At 42.9% G+C, this 10,129-nt stretch overlaps 1 long non-coding RNA gene and 1 other non-coding gene across 5 annotated transcripts; both read left to right on the top strand.

Moving 5' to 3' along the window:
• Positions 1–89: 89 nt before the first annotated feature.
• Positions 90–7,790, top strand: LOC112972788. 4 transcript variants are annotated; one of them, XR_003255788.1, is made up of 5 exons: positions 90–300; positions 5,530–5,683; positions 5,963–6,049; positions 6,131–6,227; positions 7,360–7,790. It is a non-coding gene; the product is annotated as an uncharacterized LOC112972788 (long non-coding RNA). The 4 variants fall into 4 exon arrangements; XR_003255787.1 differs by having other exon boundaries at positions 6,128–6,227; XR_003255786.1 differs by lacking the exon at positions 5,963–6,049 and having other exon boundaries at positions 6,113–6,227.
• Positions 6,305–6,376, top strand: TRNAW-CCA. Its single transcript has one exon. It is a non-coding gene; the product is annotated as a tRNA-Trp (tRNA).
• Positions 7,791–10,129: the final 2,339 nt, after the last annotated feature.

Here is a 10,129-nt window from a genome sequence, read left to right as displayed (position 1 = left end):
AGGTGAGCGGGCCCGGCCCCGTCCGGTTCGGGCCGGTCTGAGCGCGCGGGCGCCCGCAGCCGGCGTGAGCGCTGCGGGGGCGCCTGGGCGAGGAGGCAGCTGCTCCTGCTTCTGGGCTGCGGGGGGGAAAACAAAACAACGACAACAAAACTGTTCAAAAACTCGCGTGAGGGAGGCTGCCTGGCGTTTCTGAGGAGTGACTGCGAGCGGTTGCTGCGCTAAAAAAATGCCTCGAGTAGGATAAAAATACGCGATGGGCACAAATGCTCTTCAGAGCGCTCTTCCCGCTTGGTGTGCGCTGTAAGTGTGGGGTTGGATCTGTGCAACTTGAAAGCAAATAGGTGAAATTGCAAAACGTCTTACATGGCCTAGCAATTTGGGGTAGATGAGCAGAATCTGAACGAAATCGGCGTTGGTGTTTTTCTCCCCGCTGGTACGAAAGAGCCGTGACAAGGGAGGAATACGCTGGGGGAGAGAAAGGTACAGGTGTTACAAGCACCTTGCTTTGAAATGTCTGGGTGGGTCATTCCTTTGAAAGGAGATAGTGTTAACTAAGCTGTATGGAAGAGCATAAATCCTGGAGGAAATTACTTGAATAAGCTCGTTGTGAGCAAGGAGGAAATGTAGCTTTTTGCCAAGTTGCTGGCGTTACTTGCTCTAACATGAGAGCAGGATTATTGTCTTCCCCAGGTGACTTTTCAAGTAATCCTCTCATTTGTCTAAACTTCTGATCTGCATTTGATAGCCTTTGGAGGATAGGCAAGTAAATCCTTAGAAAAAGTTGGTAGTAGCTAGATTTTTATGTTAATTTATGTGTAAAGTATTAGAGAAACAACTTGTAAATCTTGTTTCTTTGCTGTAAATCTTGAGAAGTATAGCAAAACTAAAAGGTGGTTTCACAGATGGTTATATGCTCATTAAATGGCTGTATTTCTGGTTAAAGAACTATTAAATATCATCTAAATGTGGTATTCCTTTATTTTCTAAAGAAATCATAATTCTACAGAGCAATAATTAAGGATGTTGGGATTTGATCTTCAGGGGTACTATAACTTCATAGAACAAAAATGAGAATTTAAATGAGGAAAAATGCTTGTCTACCAACAAGGCCCAAGCTTTGACTTTTTTAGGTTTGCTTTCTTTTTCTCATGGAAATAGTTTCCTAATACACAAAAATATCTGCACTTGTTGAAGTTCCTTGCACCAAAATGTCTAAATAGACATGAGCAAAGGCATCAGCAAGAATTGCGTGGTGCCTCTTAAAGTCGTAATAACATTTAGGTCATCCATGCATTTTTCAGCTTTGTAGCATAAAAAGGTTCTGTGCATCTATTATAAAGATCTTTTTCATTGTGTATGCAAAGTTTCCTAGGTTCTGTAACTGTTGCCTTACGTAAATGATGAGGTTTTCAACTTGCTGTGCCTATAAATTTAGGAGACTATCACTGTTGGGCAATAGCTTCTCCTTTTTTAGTCTGTTACTTTACAGATTAACCAAACACATTACAGTGCCTTCATCCATAACAGGTTTCTTGACTGAGTTAGTGGTGACATTAAATGCTGGCAAGGTTATCTCTTGTACTTCTACCACTCAGTATCTTTTTTAATAAACATAATTGGTTTCCCTCTTGACCTTCCCCACCTCATTTAGGAAGGAGTGTTACAGTAATCTCTGTGGTGAGATTCTAGTATCAAAGCAAACCTCCGCATTTTTATCTGCTTCCCATAATCATTGCTTCTTATCTGTCTTCCTTATCTTCCCACCCTTGCAGATTCTCCTCCTTGGCTTTTCCTTTGTAGAAGGAAAAAATCAAGTAATAAGTTTTTCAGACCTTGAGCGATGTAAGTGTGTTACCACTCGAGAAAGCTTCCAGATAAAAGTTTGAACAATAACACATGTATAGATATACCTTGCATTTGTACATAGCCACTAGCTGCATCCACTTATCTTTTTCATTTTGTTGCATAGATAATAAATAATTGTGCCTTCTTACCTATTTCTCCATTGCAATTATATCTTCTTAGCCTTAGGGCTGGRTAGTAGAGCTGTTTTGTTTTGTTTTGTTTTGCATATTTTACTCTGGATAACAGCTACTGACTTTCTGGTTTTCCTTCCCCCCAGAAATGCTACAGTTTTCTCTCCTCTTCTTATGTGACAATGTTTTCTACTGGAGGCAGTTGAAGTTCTGGCTCCTTGTGTCTAGGTATCTTGAATAAAGTCGTGGAGCCCTGTTTGTGGTGAAGAGCTTGTAGGTGTAAAGAAATAGCTGGAAATGTGGAGGAACAAGCATCACACAACCAACAAGCTTGTAAGAGTTGCAAGCCCCTTTTTGTGTGCACCATCTTTTAGAGTCCGACTGCAAACAGGCATGGCTTGTTAAAGGCTTTTGTAAATAGCTCCTCTTGCTTGTGAGGAAGGCCAGTGGGGTCAAGACAAAAATTAAGGTATTCAGTGAGCATAGCAGTGGAAGGAAGGCAATTATAGTGTGAAGACCTGAGGAATAAAGGAAATATTTAGGAGCATTTTTGTCCCCTAGAAAGCCTTGTTCTTTTATTTTGTGCCCTCCACAGCTAATTTTAATGGACCTTCTAGTTCAAGTATCGAGCAGGGTTTGGCATATGGTCCAAAGCCGGTTTAATGGAATAAAAATCAAARTGTCTGTAAGGCCAAAACAGTTTCAGAAAAGTTCCAAATTTCAGAAAAACCTAAGAATAGAAGGGATATGCAGCAAGACAAAAAAAGACTTTGCTGAATGATGAATATATTTGAAATAGAAATGGCACTTACAGCTTTTGTGTTTTCTGCTGTTCACTGCCTCCTTAGAGGGCTTATGTTTTCAGAGTTAAGCTGTTGCATACATTTCTGGGAAGTAACATGAGCCATGTTTTAGCAGTAGTAGTCCATGCTAGGTGTGCATCCATGTGCTAAGGGGACCTGAGCAAAAATCACCGAGGTCACTGGGCAATTTTTTCTTGATTTTAAAGGCRTAGGTTTAGACAAGAACTAGTAAGCAGCCAGTGCTGCTGGTGCTTATAAGAGTGTTTAACAAAATAAGTGAAGAATACTTCATTTACTGAAAGGGTAGCAGGAAGTTCATGTTGATAACAAATATAAAACAGATCTTGAGGGGACTAGAGAGGGGGATGGAAGAGAAGATTTGACAACATAAATTCACTTGCCATACCAAAATAGGCCCTATGTTACTTTCTTTCAGGAAAAAAAGCATAGGCTTTTAGTCACTTTCAGCCTAAAAATGTCCTTATCTTGCTACAAAGCCCATGAAGTAAAAATGAAAAATAGGATGACCTGGAGGCCCATCTGCTTAAATCCTATTTCAGAACGGTAGGCCTGTGCTGTGAACTCTTTAAATTGTGCTTTTATGCTAAAATGATATCCAGAGCATATTTCTTGCTCTTTCTTGAGGAAATTCCAGTCTCTCTTATTCTGGAGGGCAAGTCAGGGTAGTGGGATAGGAAATTAAAATATGCTTAAACATTTATAGTTCTAAGCAGTAAGTTCAATGCCATTTTTTATAAAATGTCATGCTGTAAAAGCCTGCAGTACGGAGAGATAAAGGAATTGTTTTATATGAGTGTGTTATTCTTGTTGTTTCAGCATTATGTAAAGTCACTTCCCTCTCCTCTTTGCTGACAAATGAGATGATGTTTATGAGGAGTCAGGAAACCTCCGGTCATGTATTCCAAGCATGTCTGGCTTAGGGCCACTTTGGAAGGGAGGCAAGGACAGAGAGTATGACTGGCTTTGTTAGACTTCTCAGAAAAAGGCTTATGTTTCATGATTGGTAAGGAGACAAGAAGGCAAGTATTCCTGAGACATTATGGTGCAATGGTAGCTGTCCAGCTTTAGATCAGAAGGCAATGTGTGCAAATCACACTGCAGTCATGTTTTTTTCCCCTATATTAATGGCACGGACGTAAACAGCTGTAAAGGTTTTATCCTGAAGAGGAAAGGGCTAGACAGAAGCCACAGTCTTCTTGCACCACAGTAGTGGTGTTACTGCTCCTAGATTGTGGGGTTGGGTGTTTGAGTCATACTGTGCTTGGTCTTCACCTGTCTCTTAGGAAGTTTCTCTTACATTCTAGTTTACACCTGTTACTCAGGACACAATATGCAGAAGAAGGGTGCGGCTTTGCTAGGTCATCAGATTTTATATGTTGAAATCCTAAATTATGTTGATGTTTCTTGCAAGCGAACTGTTTACCTGTTTCTCTTGACTCACTGTAATCTAGTTCACTGAAAGCTTGTTCCATTGGAATACTTACTGGTGAAGACACAACAACTTTTCTTTCATTTGGTAACATCAGTAATGTGTTATTGTTATTAAAGATATGGAAAGATATGAGTGAAATACAAATGTGGAAAGTTTCAGACATGGGGAAAGTGGCATCCAGGTCAACAGTGTCTGATAAATCCAGGGCTTCTTTGAAAGACAAGCCATTTGAGGTGAATATTAAAAACTTGGGTGTTTGTGCATGGTTTGAAATTCAAGCCCTGTATCTTTGAGGGGGGAAAAAAAAGTAATCACAATGGTAGGGAAATCTGATCTCTGATGGAGGTGTTCTGCTTTCAGTGAAATTGTTGGTTTTTGAGACCGCTCATGAATCCCCTTATTGTGAAGCTTGTTCAGTCAGCTCCTTTGGATAGAAAACGAACAGGGTTAAGGATCTTCTTTATCAGAAATTCCTTGTGTGCACTATCTGCATCTTTTATTACTAAGTAACAGTAATAGAAAAGAGAGTATAATTTTCCTTGTAAGTGTTCTTCACTGGAAATAAATGTACATTTTGTAGGAGCGGCAGAAAGTCTATTGCAGATGCTTTGACTGCAGAGGTTGTAGTGGTGGCATTATTTGGCTGTGTATTTTATGTAATTTGTGGCTGCATGAAACCACCTGTCTAGCTGCTGTTGAGTGCGTTGTTATGCAGATATCTAGAAATCTATGTTTTGTAGCTATGTTTTCCAGGCATAGCTGGTAAAAGACGATACTTCTTATGCTTTTTTCTGCTCCAGCCTTGTCTCCCTGTCCTTTGCACAATGATGGTAGAAGAGCATTCATTGGGTAGTTACTTCCCTAAAAAGTTACAGGAGATAAGTGGAGGTAAAGGAGTAGAGCAGGAAGCAGTATTTGTTGCTCTCAGCTTGGCACATCTGACAATGGATCAGGTTGTGTGTTCAGATGACAGTGGAGTTGTGCTTCTTATGTTGGATGTCATAAATGCAAGAAGGAGCTCTATATAAGAAAATACAGTGTACAACAGGAATTGTGAAGGTAATACAAGGCAGCTTCTATGGCATTGTGGCACAAGGATTGTGAGTCTGACCCCATGTGAGAAGGTGCTGTGTTCAAATCCCACAGCCTTGTGTGTCTTTTTTCCAGGTACCTCATGTCTCAAAGCAGAGCATGTGCTTTATGCACAGAGATTAAATGTGGTGGGTGTGGGGATGTATGATGGAAGGAATATCTTTCTAAATTTCTAATTCAGAAATTTTCTAAAATTTGTTAACAGAGCCTGTGCTGAAGAGGCCAGAACCTGGGCAAAAGGAGGAATTGTTCATTTGAAGATGTACATTTTGCTTTTCCAGAAACCATGAAAAACCATAGATTAAGTTTCCTGTGAACAAACTGCAGCTACGTTGGAAGACAACTGTAATGTTTTCCTGGTAAAGATAGTTTAAATTTACTTTGAATTACTGGAAAGTATTACAGTTGCAGAAAATGTGGATGGATTAGGCCAGGTATGGAGAACATCACTGGGAAATATCAGGTATAGGATAAACAAGATGTATTCTAACAGCGCAAGATTTGAATCAGTGAGCAATGACAATAAACAAAACAAGAGTTTAGAAATCTGATTCTTTAGCTGTTCTTGTTGGGGCAAAAAGCTTGTGCTTTCTTGTCTGAAACAAAGATCCTTTTTAAGTGTGCTTTTGACATTGAAGGCTTGAACGATGGTGGCCTGCCTGCTTCTCTTGCTTTCTTCCTTGAGATATTTGTGGCAGACAGAGGAGCTGCTGAGACTATGACAGGTATTTTATGCTGTTTGGCTGCTGGAGGTGACCCTCCCACCCCTTACCTTGTTTAATATTTAGCATGGCGTTTGCCAGCAGGCGCCCTGTGGATGCATATTCCAAGCATGTCCAGCAAAAGGCCTCTGAAATGAAGGAGAAGGTAGAGAAACCTGAAGGTGCCAACAAACTGACACAGGTTAGTACAGTGTTACCTGGGAGAAAAACCTGAAGAGATTTGATTCTGGAGAGACAAATAAATGCCTGTAGTACTGTGACCTCATGGCGCAACGGTAGCGCGTCTGACTCCAGATCAGAARGTTGTGTGTTCAAATCACACTGGGGTCAGAAGATTTTTCTGCTATGGCTACTTCTCCTTTTGGTGGTGTTTAACTATGTATGACTCTTGATGGAGATGCTCAGAAAACTTGCAGGGTTGTTTATGAGTACTCTGGGATGAATGTTGTATTACTCCAAAAGGACCTATAACTACAGCTCCTCAGGGTTTCAGGAAAAATCAAACTGCAACATTTGTGTCTGTTTGATCTAGATTTTTGTCTTGGACTCAATTGATAATAATGCAGCAAGTTTTTTTTTTTTTTTTCTGCTGCATTACTGGCTCCTGGTAAGGGCAGTGCAAATTCTTGTTGTTTTGTTCTTATGTGTAGAAGACAGGTACCATAGATGCTGAGCTTATCTCAAAGAAGCAAACCAAGTGTGYAGTACAATGTATGAGTGGTACCAAAAGCACCTTGTCCTGGAATAGAGGAAAAAAATGAGTTTGGGTGGGGTAATGGTAGTGCCTCTGACTCCAAATGACATGGTGATGTGTTTGAATCATGATGAGGCTTTAGTTTCCACATTGTTTTTCTTTTGTCTCTCTGCCTCCAAGTCACTCCAGATCCCGATCAAGAAGAAGAGAACATGAATCAGAGAAAACTAGGGATCGTTCTGGTCAGGCTTAAGACACTGTACTTGCATTCTTCAGTGATAAAGGCAGTCTAAGAATTTCCTAAACTGCTTTTCACTGCCTCTTTTCCATCCCACTCCCCAGCAGCTCCCTGATGAATGCAATGATCCTGTGTTAGTAAGCAACCATAATATGAAGAACATGTGAGGAAGAAATGGTTGTAGTCAACTGGAGCCGTCTGACAGAGTAACAGGCTGTGTGCTAAGTAGTTCTGGTTCAATTTCTTGTCTGTGTGATACATGGTTGCTTGTTTATCCTCTATTTTGGCTGAACTTTGCCCCTTGTTTCAAAGCTGTAATTTTTGGAAGAAGGGTTTGTGTATTTCTGCCTGCCACCAGGTTGCTTTCTGCTTCTCTTGCAGGTCTGGTTTTGGGTCTTTTTCCTGCATTTGCCTGTGGAGTTCTGCAAAGATAGTAGCAGTTTGAATAAAGAATCTGAAGCTCAGCCTGCATGGTCCTGGTTCCCACTCCCTGGTGTGGAGCATGTCACTGTTGCAGAGAGTGGGAAAGAAATAGGCCTGTAGGCCAGGCACATTGGGCAAAGGTCGTCCTTTAAAATGGAGAGGAAGTTGCTTTGCATTTCTGTGTGTGCTCCGTTCCATGTTCATACTGACTGCTTGATAAAGACTTCTGTCAATTTACCAAGACCAGTGCAGGGGGGAAAAGAAAAAGAGGTGAAGATCTGCAATAAAACAGTATCTCCCATGAACACTAGTTTGATTCTGCCTATCGTTTGCCAAAACAAGGGCTTATTAGTGTCTGATCATATCAGGAGGTAGATTTTGCCACTAGCTGCAACTGGGCTGCTTTAGAAAATCCAGAGTGGAGAGAACAGGTCAGCTGATTTGGTGGTAACACAACTTGGTATGAATGAGCATTTTAAATGTACTTAAGATCCATTTATTTGTTTTATGAACAATACAGTAAATGTCTTAATCTCACAGAGACTGTATTTGTAGAGTGAGATATAATATGGTAATTGAATGGACTATTGGTTACCATAGGCATTCATATAATCCTAACGTTTATTAAGCAGTGTGTTCAGGGAGTGACTTGCACCTTACCTGCATTGTGTGGTTTGACCTGTGTCTAGCAGTGACTTCATATGCTTGTTTCAGTGCATCAGCGTTTGTTTAATGTCAAATATAAAAATATTTTAGCTTTCACCTTTCCAAATCCATTGACAGAACTACAAACAGATTAGAAGACTTGCAACAATCTGCTATCTTTGCTACTGCAAAGATTACATATGAAGCACAAACAGTCCTGCCCCACATACAAAAACTGTAAAAAAGTAGCTAAAGCTTCAGTCTTGAAACTTGTCCAACATGTGGTTGATTCCTGTGTCCCGCTGGCCCTATTTCTCCTAGAAGTATGACTACATAGATCCAGTTGTAGAAATGGGCCTCTTCTCACTCTTCTAATATAGTGGACCTGTGTATTTTTAASTCTGTTCAGCTCTGTGGAACTAAATAGAGCCATACTGTGCTTTCCTGTAGGAAAGGTGAGTACTAAAGTTAGGGCCAATCACTTCATCTGTGCAGGAGAGAGTTTGGGATGATTTTGTGATAGTACACAAAAACTGTATTTGAACAACAAGCTCTGYGATAATGTGGAGATTTATATGCTGCAAAACATACCATGTATGTTAGTATGCTGCAAAAACTCAGCAGGTGACAGTAATAGTGGCAGCTTGGTAAGGTGCTGGTCTGTAAAGCATACTGCCATGTAGAAAGTAAACAGAAGACTTCAGAAGCCCTGAAGCAAAAATTTCTTTGTATTTTTAATTTCAGATCCTTTTCATTCAAGACTCGTAACCAACATTTACAGTTTTTGATACCCAACATGAAGTAACACATCACTGAGATGCAGGAAAGCCCATGTCATTTCTCATCTATATGATGAGCAGCAAGAGCCAGGTACAAGGAAGAAGGCAACATATCCGTGAAAACGTTACAGGGAGCTCAAGGGACAAACCAGGAAGATACGAATAAAATAGTTGTGCATCACATGTAAGGTTAAGTGGATAAAGCATCCTACTTAGTGTAATTAAAGTCTGCTACCTCTTCAAGCAGCCATTTTAGGATACAGCTTCCAATTTATCAAGCCCCTTGTAACACCTGTGAGGAGCAGTTGTACTCCTCTCCTGGCACAGTATGAACAACGGTAAAGACTTACTGATCTTTTTGGATGGAAAAAGATGCACGTTTCCCCTCTCCTTGCCCCCTTTTTTTTGTCATTACAGTTGTGGGGAAAACATCCCCCTGTGAGGAAGGTATGCCAATTACAATTTTGTTGCATTTTGTTTGTAGTTGAGGTCAGGAGGGACAACAATTTTCAGAGCTGTTATAGTATGATTTTCATGAAGCACGACAGAGCTTCTGTTAACTCTTCAGCACAAAAACCAGATACACGTGAGCAAAATCTGGGACAGCTTCTAAAAACAGATGAAGGGGCTGCAGATACGCCTGGCGTGGCCTGTTTTCCAGGGGAGCTGAGCAGCCGGGGCGAGGGGAGGCCGCCTGCCCCTGGCTCGGCTTCCCTGTGCGTGCGAGGGGTGCCACCGCTAAAGCACGCAGAGTATCGGTATCAGTGCACCGGCAGCGCAGTAACGCCGGGCGGCGGCCCCGGGCCGGAGGGGCCGCCGCGCGTCCCGCCCTGTCGGGGGCCGCGCTAGCGCTGGGACCCGGCGGCGCCGCCCTCGCGGAGTCACCGGGGCGGCTCCCGCGCTCATTGGCGGAGGCTCGACCGGTCATTGTGGCGTCACAGGGGCCGCTCGGAGCGCCGCCGCCGGCCCCATGCCCCCAGTTGCGGAACGGCGGCGGGGCGCTGCGGCAGCGGCATGGCAGCGGCCGGAGCTCGGGCAGCAGGTCGGGAGGCGGGAGCGGCCGTTCCAGTCAGGGAGAGGCGCGTGTGTGCGTGAGACCCCGGGGCGGCGGGAGGGCGGGGGAGGTGGGGTACCCGGGGGTAGCCGCTCCCGCCGCGGCTGGGTGCAGCGAGCCAGGGCGGGGGACAGTTTGAGAAGCGGAGTCGCTGCCCTTCGCACGGCGGGGATCCCGTCGGAGCTGGCGACACGCATGTGCCCCGCGGACGGCAGCCGGGGGCAGGCGGAGTCGCGGAGCCCCCCCCCCC

Source organism: Apteryx rowi, unplaced genomic scaffold (genome assembly GCF_003343035.1).
Source record: "Apteryx rowi isolate R43461 unplaced genomic scaffold, aptRow1 scaffold_50, whole genome shotgun sequence".
Taxonomy (NCBI): domain Eukaryota; kingdom Metazoa; phylum Chordata; class Aves; order Apterygiformes; family Apterygidae; genus Apteryx; species Apteryx rowi.
Note: the sequence above shows the minus strand (reverse complement) of the source record. Positions and strands in the feature narration are given on the sequence as shown.